The 16167-nt window shown below is 41.2% G+C and overlaps 1 long non-coding RNA gene across 1 annotated transcript in view; it reads right to left on the bottom strand.

Annotated features, from left to right (window-relative positions):
• Positions 1 to 14226, bottom strand: part of LOC147000871 (uncharacterized) — a 44057-nt gene extending 29831 nt beyond the window's left edge. Inside the window, exon 1 of the long non-coding RNA XR_015045377.1 lies at positions 13972 to 14226. This is a non-coding gene — a long non-coding RNA (uncharacterized LOC147000871). The remainder of the gene's footprint in view (positions 1 to 13971) is intronic.
• Between the last annotated feature and the right edge of the window lie 1941 nt (positions 14227 to 16167).

The following is a 16167-nucleotide window of genomic DNA, read 5'->3' as shown; positions in this document are numbered from 1 at the left end:
ATAAGACTTCTAAAGATAAGATGGGATCTAAGAATCTCCCAATCTCATCACAGGAGGACCTATCTTGTTCTTATGTCCATTCATGTTTGTTTAGTGAAATTGAAAGTTCCAGCCTCTGGTGGATACATGTTAGCAATTGTTTTATCTTCATGATATATAGTTTCACTTATTAGTAGGTAGTGGCTTTCTTTATCTGTTCTAATTCACATTTGAAATATACTTTATTTCATACATCATTATATCATACTCATACATTACATATATCAAATAGTGATGTGAACTTGGTTTTTATTTGCCTGGAAGCTTGGTTTCCATCCTTCAACCCTCAGTTTGAAGGTAGTTTTGCCAGTAATGAGTGTTTTCTGGTGACAACAGATAACCGGGATCATGGTTTTTTTTTTTTTTTTCATCTAGTCAGCAGTTTTGCACAGTTTTTAGATGTTATGTTTATGTATTTATCTATTTGTTTTGTGTGTATGTGTTTGTGAATGTGCGTATGGATATATGCGTGCCTGTACCAAATATGTAGAGCTCGAGGACCATTGCAAGAATTGGCTCTCTCATCATATAGGATCCATAATACTCAGGCATTCTGGTTTGTCAGCAAGAATCTTTACCTGCTGAAACATCTTGCTGCGCATCTTAAGTGGTGAGTTAAGGCTATTTGCATTCAGGGTGATTGTAGTGGGAGTTGGTTACTGAGGCTTTTCTTCCTTTCCTCTTTGTGTTAAGGGTTAGCAGGTTCACTGTATTGGACAGGGAGAATCTTTCCAAACTCGTCTTTACCTGTCCATTCCCTCTTTGTCTTTTGTTTTGAGATTATGATATAATTACATCTTTTCTCTTTTCTCTTTCCTTCCTCCAAAGTCTCCCATACACTCCTCTTTGGTCTCTTTTAAATTCATGGCATCTTTTTCCATTATTTTAGATATGTGAGTGTGTGTGAGTGTGTGTGTGTGTGTGTGTGTGTGTGATGTGCTCAGCCCATGAGTCCATATAATATTATTTGAATGTATGTTTTCAGGGTTGTCCATTTGGTATTGGACCAGTTGATGTTGTCTTGCATGGAGAAGACTATTTCTCCTGCTATCAGCATTCCTTTGTCGTCTTGTAGCTCTTTGCATAGGATTAAGGCCTTGTCCTCTTCCTTGTGCACCCCCTACCCCTACCAGGTTGCTGTGTCTATGGGTGTCATCTTTGATCAGCTCATGCTTGGGCAACCATGTTGGTGGGACTTTATGGGTGTAGCTTCTGATATAACTAGGAAACTCAATCTCACAGCAAGTTTCCTGATCCTCTGGCTCTAGCTATCTTTCCACACCTCCTTCCTCAGTGCTCTGTGAGCCTTAAGTGTGTAAATCCATTCTTCTTACAAAATTTTATATTTCTTATGATCCTGTGAATGAGATTATTTTCAACCTTCCACAGTTCCTTTAGGTCACTTCTCTAGTGCTAACTTGGCTATCATGAACTGCCCCAGTCTGTATTTACCTTGAAATATTCTTTTTTTTTTTCCAGCAATCTTGAAAGATAGCTCTATAGGACATAGAAATTATAGTGGAAAGTTAGTTCCTTTCCTGGCATAGGTTACATCATTTCTTGCTGTCCAGGTTTTTTAGGTTGCTGATGAGTGCTCTGAGGATATCCTGTTATATCTGTCTCTGTAGAAGAATTGGTCTCCCCTTCATTACTTTTAATACTGTTTCCTTGCTTTGTGTGTTGGCAGCTAGAATATAGTACATGACAGAGTGGTTCCTCCCAAGATATCTATTTGGAGTCTAAATATTTCTTCTGTTTGGCTGTCCATTCTTTCTCTATGTTTGGTAAATTTTCTGCCAACTTTCCATGAATTAATTTTCTGTTTCTCGAGACTTTATCTAACCTCCTCTTTGATCCCATGGTTTGGTCTCTCAATTATATCCCAGAGTTCTTGGAAGTTTTCATCATGCTCATTCATTTTTAACATATTATTGTTTGGATTTGTCTTTAATACTGACATTTGAGCTTCTGATTGCTTTGTTTGTTAATGATGCCTACTACTGTTGACTCTTTTGTTATCATTTTTTTTTATGTTCTGTTGGTTTTCAAACCCCATCTTTCCTTGATGAATTTTAATTCCATGTTTTTAGAGTCTTTCCTCCAAACTGAGCATTCCATTCACTTTGCTAACCTTGTTGCCTAGGTTCCAAGTTAATGTCCTTAGGTCATTCATCTGTCTAAGTCATCTATGTGGTCATTCGGCCTTTTAAATGTTTTCTATTACAGCTTGTTTGTTTATACATGTGTATTTATTTGTGTGTGTGTGTGTGTGTGTGTGTGTGTGTGTGTGTAGTAGAACACGGGACATCATTCAGAAGTTGGGTCTCTCCTTCTACCATGTAAAACTCAGGGATCAAACTCAGGTTGTCAGGTTTGGTAGCAAATGCCTTTACCCATTGAGTCATTTGTCCTTTGAAAAAGTTAGACTCTAAAATAATTTTCTGGCATTTAAGCTTAACATTATCTTTGGTGTCTGGTATTGAAAGCTGTAAGCTTGTGGCTGTGGTTTGTATTTTCATATTTGTTGTTGTGTCTTTGTAGTCTTATGCATCTGTCGGGAGGAGGTGTCCTCTAGTTTTTCTTTCTCACTTTCCTGCTCCTCTTGTTTGTTCTATTTTACATGTCGAGAGCTTTCGTCTGGATTAGTGTTCCTCTGCACTACTAGGCAGGAAGGAGACTTCTTTGATAGATGTGGTGATTCCACAGCAGTGCTGTTCTCAGCTTGTACTAGAAGACATTTATCTGAGTAAACTGTGCCCTGCCCCTGATTAGGTTCACAGACATAGGCACTTAGTTGTTGGTTGGAAAAATATAGATTTTTGTGGTTTTGTTAGTACTATATTAACAACTAAAGGGTAAAATGAAGAGCGAGTGTGAAAATGGGAAATGAAAAAATAAAGCTTGAAGTGTATGTGTCATGGCTACAAGAGATAATAAAGAAACATAGTAGATACAGTGAAAAAAAGGACACACATGAAAGACTAGTCAGGCAAGACACAAGTTAAAACAAATTGCATAATTTGAATACAAAAGTGTATATAGATTAAAAATAGCAAATAAGATGAAACAGAAGACACTGTGAACTCAGTTTTCTCCCTGTTTGGGATGAATGCAATTTTGCCTTCTTCCTCAACTGGCCTGTGGATCAGGCAGTGGGGAAAGCCAATAACCCAAACCTGATGAGTTGGTACATCTTTCCTACTGTGATGGATTTCTATGTGGGTCTCTGCTTTCCCACATAGGGATTTTGTTGAAGATTGGTGCTAGCTTTGAATCTGTATGTGCAGATGCTAAAGGTCCTTGTCCCCAATTGGTTTATGATCTATGAATAAAGATGCCAGTGACCAATGACTGGACCTGGGACTGAACACTTAGAGTCTCAAGAGTAGGATACAGGGAGGAACAGGAGGAATGTGACTTGGGGAAGAAGAATTGGACACAGTAGTGGCAGGAGATAAAGCCAACAGCCATGTGAGATTTTGGGTAACTGGCCACTGGCCACTTCCCTGTTTGAGCCTGGGGTAGCAGGGGAATGTTTAAGAATGCCCAGCCTTTGAGATAGCCAAGACATTTAAAAAAATAAGCTAGTGTGTGTGTGTGTGTGTGTGTGTGTGTGTGTGTGTCTGTCTGTCTGTCTGTCTGTCTTTCATCAGCAAATAAACAGATAGCTTCTTGGCAGGTGTTCAGTATATACTGCTGGGAGCACAAAGCAGTGCATTACTATAGCAGATGATGTCCAACACTGGGCTCAAACCCACAACTCTAGGGTTAAGAGTCTCATGCTCTACCAACAGAGTTAGCCAGGGATTTTAAATTAACTGGTGTGTGTGTGTGTGTGTGTGTGTGTGTGTGTGTGCTTTCCATTCATGGAGCAGAGATAGCTCTTAGGTGAGTGCATGACCAACCAAGAGCACAAGGCTGTTCAGCCAAAAAACTCACTGCTACAGGATTTACCAGGAATTTTTTACCAGAGTAATTTTCCATGAATTATTCAGTCTGAATTACACACCCCCTACCTGTCAGTTATAGTCTTGCTCAAGGGTTAGCATGGTTGCTCTTTCCATGTGAGGCTTTCTGTGAGAACCCTGAAGGAATGTGGAAGATCAGCCCCGTGTGTTTCATTTTGTTCTTAGGTAGTCTTCCCAGAAAGACTGCACCCAGCCCAGCTCTATGTTCCTCACACTCCTGTGTTGTTGCTCACCAGGTAGTGGCAGAGGAGGGGTCAGGGCTGGGGGCTCTTTCCCGGGCTCTTTACGATACCTGTGGAGAATTTCTCCTCTAGTCTTCAGTGTGTCCCACTTGTGTTTCTATCTTGGCAGTTGGTGCTGCTGTAGTCCTTTCTCCTCCTGTGGTGTATCTAGCCACTAGGTACACATTCAGGACCCAATCAATCTTCCTGGCTCACTGTTCTTTCAGTTCCCAGCTCCAGACATCACCCACGCCATCTTGTCTACAGCTAGGCACAGATCCCTGCTTGCTACTTTGCAGAGTTATTGCCAAGGTCCAATTATTTATTTTCTGCAGTTCTTTTATTCATAAGAATAGAATACATTATTTTTCATTCTTGCTTATCATTTCCCTGAGTCACAAAGAGTTGGCTGCTCATAGGACATCTTGCCCAGATGCTTTAAATTTTTCTCAATGATTTGTGTAAATATATTCTAAATGTGTCCTTTATTAGTTCCATTTGCTTCATGCTCCCATTTTTGTGTTGGCTATGCTTTTAATAGCAAGAACCACAAATATTTTAAATCTGCATGTAGTCATTTATATGCACACTTACTTTGTGATCTATTCTGCTCATTACTGGATTTTTATACAGACAAATAAGGAAGTTTGGATGCATTTCTTTCTGAAGCAACTTATCTATATTTGATGAGAAGGAAAATCATGTCTTTCCAAATTTCAAATGCATCCTGGATTTAGTCTATTTTTAAAACTTCAGTTAAATTTTTATGATTTTTTTTGCCTGAATGTATGTATGTTTATCATTGTATGCACAGTGCCTGTGGATGTCAGAAGAGGGAAGTGGCCATACTTCCTTTGGAACTGGAAGTATGTTCAATTGTGAACCACCATGTGAGGGGCTAGGAACTGAAGCCAGGCCCTCTGCAAGAACAGCAAGTGTTCTTAACCACTGAACCCTCTCTCTAGCTTCTGGCTTCAGTGATACAATTCTGATTTGTAGATAATTTCCTTTGGGAACTTTGATTCAAGCACATCAAGGTAAAAGAAATGCAGTAAATTAAAGTAGAAGTTTATAAACCTTTTATTTCATATATGATTACTCGAGTGTGTATGTGTGTGAGTGTATGTGTGTGTGTGCGTGCGCGTGTGTATGTGTGTGTGTGCATGTACGTGTGAATATGCATGTGCATATGTATGTGTGTGTGAGTGTGTGTGTATGTGTGTGTATGTGTGTGTGTGTGTGTGTGCCACAGTGTACACATATAGTATAGGGGACAAATCCTACTTGCTAGATTTGCTCAGCAACACCTTTATCTGCTGAGCTTCACAGGCTCATAAACAGGTTTTAAGATGAAAGTTTTTAAAGTTCTGGCATCAAGAGGTGGGAAAGGCACACTAAAGAGTTAAAACTTTCATAGAAAAAAATGAGAGAAGTTAAGGAATGCTAAGTAAGTCATAAACAAACTAGGGAGGACACTGCCATTAGTTAGGCGATCCACCATCTTCTGCACTTGATGAAGGCGATTTTAATTTCTGGGTCTTTGGGACTTCAGACTTCTCTCTCTCTCTCTCTCTCTCTCTCTCTCTCTCTCTCTCTCTCTCTCTCCCTCTCTCTCTCTCTCTCTCTCTCTCTCTCTCTTCAAACACACACACACACACACACACACACGCACCCGCACATGCACACATACATACACGCACAACCTGATAGCTTACATTGTGTATATTCAGGATTCATAGCACAACACGATATAGTGAATTATATACACACTGTGGAATGACTAACTCCAGTTAATTAACATATGCATCAGGTCACATAATTACTATGAGGTATAATTACTATCTCCCACAAATTTCTTATGTTACTTCTGCTAGTGGTGATGGAATACCCGTTAATAGCATAATCCTTTTTTCTCATCAATAACATATGAGATTTATGGATTTAAAGCCATCAGCTTATATGCTTTAGCCTCATTTGGGAATAACCCAAATGCCATTACCAGAGGGCACAGACACTTGAGGTCCAGCCACAACTATAGTTACACTGGACATTGAGGAAGGCGCAGACTGCAGCATTGGCCACCACCCTGATCAACCTCCCAGGCATGTTGGGAGAGAGAAGTAAGACAGGAAAATGCACTGTGATCCCAATTATAGATATGTTCAAATCAGGCAAAATGGTAACCTGTTATCATGGTTCCTCTTGGGGCCAGAAGACGGATGAGGCAGTCCTGAGTGCTGGGGTGGTTTTGTTCTTCGCTTGGGCGCTGCTTATTTGAATAGATTCTTCTTGTCAAAATCCACAAGTCAGGGCACCTAGAGTCTTTTTACTTACTGTATACACACATCACGTTTCGATCACAGGTATACCCAGATAGAAGCACTGGGGGAAATTCCATTAACTGTGAGACTGTCAAATGATAACAACGGGAAAAATCACAATTCCTGTTCTCAGCAGATGCATAGAAGTGCTGTTTAGATGAGGGTTGGAAAGGAGCCAGAACATTAAAGTAATAAAGACAGGGATGGAAAAAAGCCCCAATTTCCGTAATGGGTGGAGCCACTGGCAGAGAGTTGTGACTAGAAAGAATGCTTGAGGCAGTCCTGCAGCAGACATCCCTAAAGAGACATGGCAGATTTCTGCTAGGATTTCACACCACTATGAAAGACTGGGGTCTGTCTCCGTCCCTAAACACACCTTCAGAGACGCCTTCTGGGATCAGAGCCCAAGTCTTTTCATTTTAAAAATGCCAACTTGGCAGCTCCGGTTCGTCTGCGAGCACTGTTTTGTTTCTTTCTCATTTTATTTGAACACTGTAGCACTGTGGAGTTCAGCAGGCTGTTAGAAAAAGCTCTCTCGGTTCAGTAAGGAAAGCCTTTCAGAGCCTATGTTTGCAATAGTGTGTCCTTCAGACAACCACACGGATCTGAACTGCTCTGCCAAGGTTTTGAAACAGATTCTACTCATCTAGTCAGACACCCTGTGATCAGCCTTGCTCTGTTTTAAAAGATTCAGACCTACACACATACTAGCAACATTATATAGACCAAGCAGGTTGTATATATATATATATATATATATATATATATATATATATATATATATAGGTATACATACATACAACATACATATGCACACATATGTATAAACAATGAGAGACAATGAGGCCATAAATTTGAAAGTCTGCTGGAGCAAGGGTAGTTTATTGGGAGGGGTTGGAAGGAGGAAAGGGAAAATTTATATTTTTGTTTCACAAAACATAAAATGACTAATCAACTCACACCTCCTCTGCAAAGCCCTCCACACAACCTTTCCAATGCGCTTTCTCACTGGCTTCTGTTGAACTCACCTGGACCTTCATCTTAGCTCTTTTAAAGGGTGATGGCATAATATAGTGGTATGGTGGCCTTGGGGTTATAAAACTTTTAAAATAATTTTTATTTTCTTTGAATATTCCATTTTCCCAATTACTAGTTAAGATTGTTTTATTAAGAATGCTTGTGAAGTATCTGACATAGAAGATATATCAAAGACATTGTTCCCCCTATTTTATATCTTCCTTATCCTGTATCTGCCTTATCCTGTACCCCCTTATCCTGTGTCCCCCATCCTGTATCCCCTTACCCCATAACCCCTTATCCTGTATCCACTTGTCCTGTATCCCCCTATCTAGTATCCCCTCATCCTTGTGTTGTCTGCCACTCACCAAGTAGACCAATCCTGGCACAATGCAGAAGAAGACTGAGTAAGAGTTGTAAGCACCAGGCACTGGAGCCCATTGGAGACCATCTTGGAGGCTGGATACCAGAGGTGGACAACATGACTGAATGGAAGGCATCCTTCTTTCTAAATGAGCTTTCTTCATGAGTAGGATAGCTTGCACCTTAGCCTTAGGTACTCAGGTTTCCAATAAGCAAGTTATGTTAACCAGCATGAGCATTCTAAGATAACACACAGAAGCTGCCAGTTCTCCTAATGTCCTGGGATTAGCTAGAAACCACATCTGGCCATATTCTATAAGGTAAACCAGGTCCTTATGGGTAGTTCAGGCAGAGAGGGTAGGATAGACACTACATTTGCAGCTTTGTAGGGAAGATAGTCTACTCTAAGTAGAGCAGAGAGTGCAAAGGAGAGACAGGATAGGTTCTCTGGGAGAAGTGAGCCCTGAGGCTGCCTTTGACATAACTGAGACCAGGAGAGAGGAGGACCAGCACTAAGGCCATGCAGAAGCCAAAAACACTCTGCAGCTGGAATAACAGGAATAGGTCAGAAAGCGTGAGCCACATGTGAGATGCATGGGGATCTCTTGGCAGGGGCGTATATGAACAGACAGGAGACAGGACAGAAGAGAGCCACCAAAGGATCCTACATGCTACACTGAACTCCCAGACTTGGAAGGATGTTCTGTAAGTTTTTGACATGCCCTTCACATGTCCTTGAAGCAAGGATTTGGACATTTATGAAATATTGACCACATGCTGGGTGCTGAGCTAAATATATACACAGTTCATTTCATTTTTACCACAAATTGGTAAGGTGAGTCTGGTCTTGATCTTATAGAGGGAGAAACTAAAGCTTATGAGTTTGAAGTTCACAATAGTAGACCATCTGGGACTCAGACTTGAGTCTGTTCGAAAGCCTGCATCCTCAACTCATCATCTCTTGTCATAAGTCCCCAGGGACAGAAGACTTCAGATATTAAAAGGGACAGCTGAGAGATGCACACTGAAGGGCTGACTTGTAGTCAAGATTACCCAACACCCCCAAGGCTCATAGAGAGCAGCAGTGGTGCAGATAACAACGGAGGCTGGAGGAGTTATAAAAGGCAGAATTGAAAAGCTGATATAAGAGCAGATGGATTGACCCAACAGAGCTGAATGGCTGCTTATGTAAGAAGGCACAGTAAGGCCTTTGGATTTTGAAGGATTCTAGTAAGACAATGCCAGCCTCTCCCCAACCTGTGAACAGTGGCAGGCCTCCCTGAATAATAGTGTGGCTTTGGGAAGAACCAGTGAGAAGCAATGAGGGAAGATAAAGTCCCCACCAGGGTCAGATTGACAGAACCAACTTTGGTGCCCAATGGAGATGAGGAGGGGGTGGATGCCAGATACTACACCCAGCTTATTCTCCCAAGTGCTTCTTAATCTTTCCCTGCCCTTCATAGAACAAGGTTAGATGAATCTGCTGTCTTCCTGCTCTGGCCTCATCCTTCAAGGAATCTTTAGGCCAAAGACATCAATGTGTCCATCCATTAAGCTCTTGGATCCCAGAATTCCCTTCCCAACGATCCCGGGCATACGTTCAAGATCACTGTGATCCTCTTGACAGGGTCCTTCTCGTACTTTATTTTATTTATCTATTTATTTATCTTACATTTTGAATTTGTGTGTGTGTGTGTGTGTGTGTATGCACATCTGTAAGCCTACTCCAGTAACAGAGTGAAAGTCAGAGGATAACTTGTAGAAGTTAGTTGTGTACTGGCTGGTTTTAAGTCAACTTGACACAAACAGATTCATCAGAGATAAAGAAGCCTTAATTGAGAAAATCTGGACTCTAAGACCTGGAGAGGATGTGGGCACACTTCTAATCACTGCTGTGCCATCTCTTGCTCCATCATGAGCATTGCTGTTCTCTATCTCTCAGTTCTTTATTTATACAAAGAGTGACTTGGGCTAGTTACAGTCTTTTCTATGCTTGATTTTCTGCGTACTGAAGAGGGCATGCATGCACTTTCATAGTTATATTTTTAAAAAAAGTGTATTTATTCTAGATACTATTTGAGAGATTCTAGATGGTTTCTTTAAACCATAGGAACAGACAAATTTAGATACTTCCTCTTTTAGCAAAGCTGCGTCAGGTCTCCTGAGCTCATGACTGAAATACCTTCTGTGTCAATCTTAAGGGTAGAGCCAAGCCCACAACCTCATGGAAGCCACACAGTTCCATGGAGGCTCAGAACTAAACTGTGTGAAGGACCCTGGGCACATTGCTAAAGTATGGATCAATTCTGCACCCATTGCAAAGAATAAAGCAGTATGTGAGACAAGCAGCAAATGCAATTAATAATATGGTTTCTAATGTCAACTCATTAATTCAAGCTGATTACTTTTGAATGCCACTCTGACCATTAACAAATTAGTATCCTGTCATAATGTGACCTGGGTAATAATAGAGACATTGACTATATTAAATCCTCTGGCAGACTTTTATGTGCTGATTTTTTTTAATATAGCTTGCGCATTTATCAACAGATGCTGGGAGAGGATCCGGACCCTTGAACAAGAAAAACAATTTCTTACCCATGGAAACTACATATGATGGTGGCATGTGCCGATGATGCCCAACAACAGAGCTGGACAGCTAGACCTGGCAGTATCCAGGAGGGGATGGGGTATCAGTCGGGTTGGGAAGGAGCAGGGAGCCTGAGTGCTGCCACAGCTCAGTCAGAAGGACTCATGGTATGGGAAGTAGGTGTTATGACCAGCAGGGCCAGAGCTGCAGGTTGTATAGTGCACTGGATTGTACCACATGCTGGAACCATGTGAGCTGGCTATGAAGGCAGGCACCATGCCTAGAGGAACACAAGAGCCAGGAACCAAAGCATGATCCAGCTAATGGGAGTTTTGCTGGAGAGCTCCGTGCAGTCCCTGTGCAAACCTGGGGATCAATTAGCCTGTGACATCTGGGTCACACGAAAAACTAAATCTCCAAGTCTGAAAATCCATCAAATTTCTTCTAAATAACTTGAACATTTATAGGGTCGAGTAAGCTAGAGTAATCTCTACTATCTAGTTTATTTGGAAATGGCCATAATTTCTGCTATGTATTGTTAAAATTTTTTTCAAAGATTTGGTTTTTATTTTATGCATAGAAATGTTTTCCTACATTTATATATGTGTACCATGTGTTTATAGTGCCAATAAAAGCCAGACGAGGCCATTGGAGATTCTGGAGCTGACTTTATAGACAATTATGAGCCACAATTCGGGTCCTGGGACCCAAACCCAGATCCCTCTGCAAGAGCTGCCAGTGTCCTTAACCACAGAGACATCTCTTTAGCCCTCAGTAAATATTTTTAATACCATAAAATCTTTTCATAGAGAAGCCCCAGATTGGAATCAGCAAAATGTTCAGTGGCTGCCTCTGTTCCAAAAAGAGGTCTATTTCCAAGATAGACAGTCTCTGGAGAGACCCAGTCAGGTAGATTGCATATGCCCAGCTACGTGGATTTGGCTTCCTAGCTCTCACAAAGTGATGGCCTTGAGCCATGTCCCCATCAAGGGCAGGTCTCCTCTAACGTATATGACATCACTTTTCACAATGAGTCAGCAGCACTTATTTCTACTGGCCCCTCTCAACGGCTTTGGATGGGTGGGGAAACAATTCATATTTAGGCAGAAATGTAAACTTTCCCAAAAGAGACTTGACCATGAGAGAAATCAAATCTCTGACCAAAGCTATCTGCCTTTCTAGAAAACTAATGACCCCAATTTAAGTATGTAAATGTCTCTTCCTAAGATTATATGAGCTCTCTTGATGGCTGTGTATATTAAGAATTAAACCCTTTTTAGTTATGTAAAATTTACTGGAAATTTTTTGTTTGTTTGTTTTAAGAAGTATGAACTAACCAGTACCCCTCAGAGCTCCCTGGGACTAAACCACAAACCAAAGAAAACACATGGTGGGATCCATTGCTCTAGCTCCATATGTAGCAGAGGATGGCCTAGTAGATCATCAATGGGAGGAGAGGCCCTTGGTCCGGTGAAGGTTCTATGCCCCAGTATAGGAGAATGCCAGGGCCAGGAATGGGAATGGGTGGGTTGGGGAGCAGGAGGGGAGGGGGAAGGGAGAGGGGATAGGGGATTTTCAGAGGGGAAACTAGGAAAGGGGACAGCATTTAAAATGTAAATAAAGAAAATACCTAATAAAAAAAAAGAAATAGGTAATCATAAAATTTCCCCTATCAAATGGCTTCCTTAGGCTTTCAACCCTATGCAGTGATTCCCATTCAAATTGGAGCCGAAGATCACCTGGATGAAAATCTGTCTCAGGAGGTGGGGATCCTATCCAGTGAAACTCTAAAAGTGTTGCTGATGTTGAGAGCACACTCACTTCAGGAGCTCACTGCCAAAGCAGACTCTAGCTGATGGATATACACAGAGTTCTAGTAAAGGATGACAAATTAAACTCTAAACGGGCATTCTGCCGACGTTTACCCCTAATAAACTATGGCAAATGGCCAAGGAAGGACAGAGGCAGACTACCCTGAGTATCTTCATTTTAACTCCTGAGCTTATAGGAAAGCCAGGTATTTATTTCCTTCTCCATGAAGTTACATTGTGTGTGTGTGTGTGTGTGTGTGTGTGTGTGTGTGTGTGTTTCCCAGACTAATAGCTAATTTGAAGAAATTTCTTTGGATTTTTAAGTCAGTCAACCTCTTTTCTATGCCCATTTTACCTCTGATATCACAGAGCTTTCCTAACAGAAATTGGCTACCTAATCATCACATTGGATGGAGATGGTAAATGGGACCAAATCCCTTATAAAAGGTTATATCAGAATCCTGGATTAGGTCTGTAGTTTTAAATTATCTCCTCTATTCACGTCCCACACCCCTAATTGAAAATGATCAAATGTTAATGCTTTGACTGGTTTCCTTGAGACCACACAGAAACCAGGTAGACCTTTTCTTTTTCCTATTTATTTATTTATTGTTCTATCAAATACACAAGTTCTTGGTCACCATATCCCATTCCTCTGGGTTTCCAGCTACAAGCATGTATTATAAACAGTGTTGCAAATTGTGCCTATAGAAGTTCATGGGCTTAATGTCTCAATATAGAGGATAAATTTTGGATGATATTTTTTTTTCAAAATTACAGACTTTTAGTAGATGAAATGACATTTTAAAGAATGTTTATTCTAATACATTTTCTTACAGGGAAGAGAACTCCAAAGCAATGGGCTATTTCAGATGTTAGACGGAGCTTCCAAAAGGCCTGTTTCCTACACTGTTTGAATAAACAGCCCTGCAGCTTGCAAAAAGGCATCACGCCATCAGAGCATATTAGTCTCCTGGCTGCCTTGCTCAGAGTAACTCTGCACCTCTTGACTGAATGCTCGCTGGCAGAATTCCCAGTCAGGAATGCCCCACAGCCATCTGCTCTAACTCTGATACCCCTTAGTGTTCCAGCGGGCCAGCAATCTCCCAGCGCGCTACTTGGTTGCTTGAATTACTATAAAGGGGCATTGTAAAAAAGAATTGCTATGTACTCAAGGCGTGTGTTGCGTTTTTATGTTGCGATATTTTATTATCCCTTGTTGCCCTGCATTTTCAAGATGACTTTCCTCTTTATTGTAAACATGCACAGATGGAGTATAGGATAGGGGCAGAGTGAGAAGACTGGCTCCCTGGAGCAGTGCTGAGGGGGAGCCCTCACTGGGGAACCGAGCCCTGTCTCTGCTCTACTCTACTATCAGCTAAAGTTACAATTCTGAGCAAGAGGCTCTCCTTTTATCTTGTATTAAATGTTTTCCCCACAGAATGGACCCTACAAAATAAAGGGATGGTACTACATTTAAAATCAAATTTAAAAGACAATGACTTGTAATCCCAAAATTTATTTATAATAAATGTGGAAAAGGGTTAATATCTATATTAGTTAGGGTTTTACTGCTGTAAACAGACACTAGGACCGAGGCAAGTCTTATAAAAAAATAACATTTAATTGGGGCTGGCTTACAGGCTCAGAGGTTCAGTCCATTATCATCAAGGCAGGAGCATGGCAGCATCCAGGCAGGCATGGCACAGGAGAAGCTGAGAGTTCTATGTCTTCATCCAAAGGCTGCTAGTGGAAGACTGATTTCCAGGCAACTAGGGTGAGGATCTTATGCCTACACCCACAGTGACACGCCTACTCCAGCCAGGTCACACCTATTCCAACAAGGCCACACCTCTAAACGGTGCCACTCCCTGGTCCAAGAATATACAAACCATCACAATATCCTTAACAAAGAGCTCCAGCAAATTGGTGAAAAAAGAAAGCAGAAAAGCCTCTACCCAATACCCAAGACTAACAATTAAGACAGCCCTTGGTACAAGTTATTCCCTTTGGGATTATTATTCAGCGAGGTCCCACGGACTCCCAAACATTACAAGCTACTGTGACTGCTCTTGGTTATAGTTCAGAAATTGACAGCCAAACCCTACTGCTGGGGACCGGGAAGGCTTCAGTCATAGGATGTAGAAAATCAAGCTGGGACAAAACTAAAGCTTTTATCCAATTGGCTAGCTTCCACAGTGCAGGAAAGTGCATTCAAGCTACTAGAGGAGAAAATTGATCATTAGTCATATCCAGACACACACCTTTTGAGCTATAATAATGACTGCCCAGGACAGACATACCCAACTGGTGTAATAGTAGCATAAGTATCATGGTAGGAGCCAAACACTTTCTGATTTGATATAAGTTCCATTCCACAGGATGAAACCCATGCCTGGCACCAGTCTCAGGCCAAGAACCTATGGCTAGACAGGTCATAGGCCCTGGGGGAGAACCCACTATTTTTATGCTGCTAAGTAGCCATGATATTGAACTGATTCTTAGCAACTTACTGTTATACCCACGGATCCATGCATCTTAACCTTCATCCGAGAATCTTGTGTTTACAGTAGATAGTGACCCTCAACTAGCCAAGGTGCAGAGAGTGAGAGAGTACAGAATGCACTGTCTTAAAGGGAACATATATACCACAATCCTCTTAAAAGGCTCAGGCATCCTTGTGGAAGGGAAGGAAGAAGGAGTGTAAGAGCTTAAAGCAATGGATGACTACAAGAAACATCTAGACACAGCAGGTCAGCTGCACTTATGAGCCCAGTAGTTGTAAAAGCATGTGCAAATCCCGTGCTATCTTGGCTAGACCAAACTCCAGTGGGGAGATGTGATGTGAGCCCAAAATCCTACTGCTAGTTCTGGGGATAGTGGCAATCATTAGCTGCTGAAAGAGGGAGAGTAGATTAGCCACGCTCCAACAGAAGTCCACACAGCTAAGAATATTTGGGCATCACAGATTGGTCTCAAAGGTTTTTTTCCCCCTTTTTAAAGATGGCACGAAGTTGGGAGGATAGGGAAGAGTTAGGGAGACGTATAACAAAAATACGGATGGAACTCTCAAAGGACCAGGAAAAATAGGTACAATAGGCAAAATAGGTACAATAGGAAAGGATAAGTCTAGGTCTATATAGGACAATAGACAAATAATAAATTAGGTATATTTAGTGATTATTATAAGAAAAGAACTCCCTTGTTTCTAAATATGAATCATTATGAATTAGCAAGACAAATGCAAATCAAAGTCATATCAGGGCATCATTTTTATGCACCTAACAACAATGTGAAGAAATATGATTATTATCTACTGCTGGTGAGAGTAGAGCAATACTTGAGACATTGTGGTGGCAGGTGAATTCTTATAGGCTATGAAGAGGCAGCCTGAGAGTGCTCTGCCAGTCTTACTTGTACAAATCTGTCCTAGAAAAACAAAGCACTCCTATTTAAGGGTATGTATATACTGGTTTTTACTGAAGAGTAGAGGAAAAGCAAACAGGAAATACCCTGAGAAAAATAAATCAACACTGAGACAGGAGTGGCTGAATAATTATGCTAGTGACTCTCAGTGGGGAATGTTTTCTCCTCAGAGGATATATCAGTGATGTTAAGGTTGAGAAACCCATACATGTATATTTAAAGTGTGTGCGTGTGTGTGTCTGTGTAAAATGCTTGTGTCTAGAGGAAAGTAAGGAACTATCTATAGCAACCCAACAGCACTGCCTACATTGAGGAGAAGCACGGGAGATAGACGGAATGGCGTTGAAGGAACATGCCCTGCGCTCGCTCACAGGCATGCATGCACACATTTTTTTGTTTGTTTGATTTTTG

This window comes from Mus caroli, unplaced genomic scaffold (genome assembly GCF_978045245.1).
Source record: "Mus caroli unplaced genomic scaffold, Mus_caroli_1 scaffold_15, whole genome shotgun sequence".
NCBI classification, from domain to species: Eukaryota; Metazoa; Chordata; class Mammalia; order Rodentia; family Muridae; genus Mus; species Mus caroli.
Note: the sequence above shows the minus strand (reverse complement) of the source record. Positions and strands in the feature narration are given on the sequence as shown.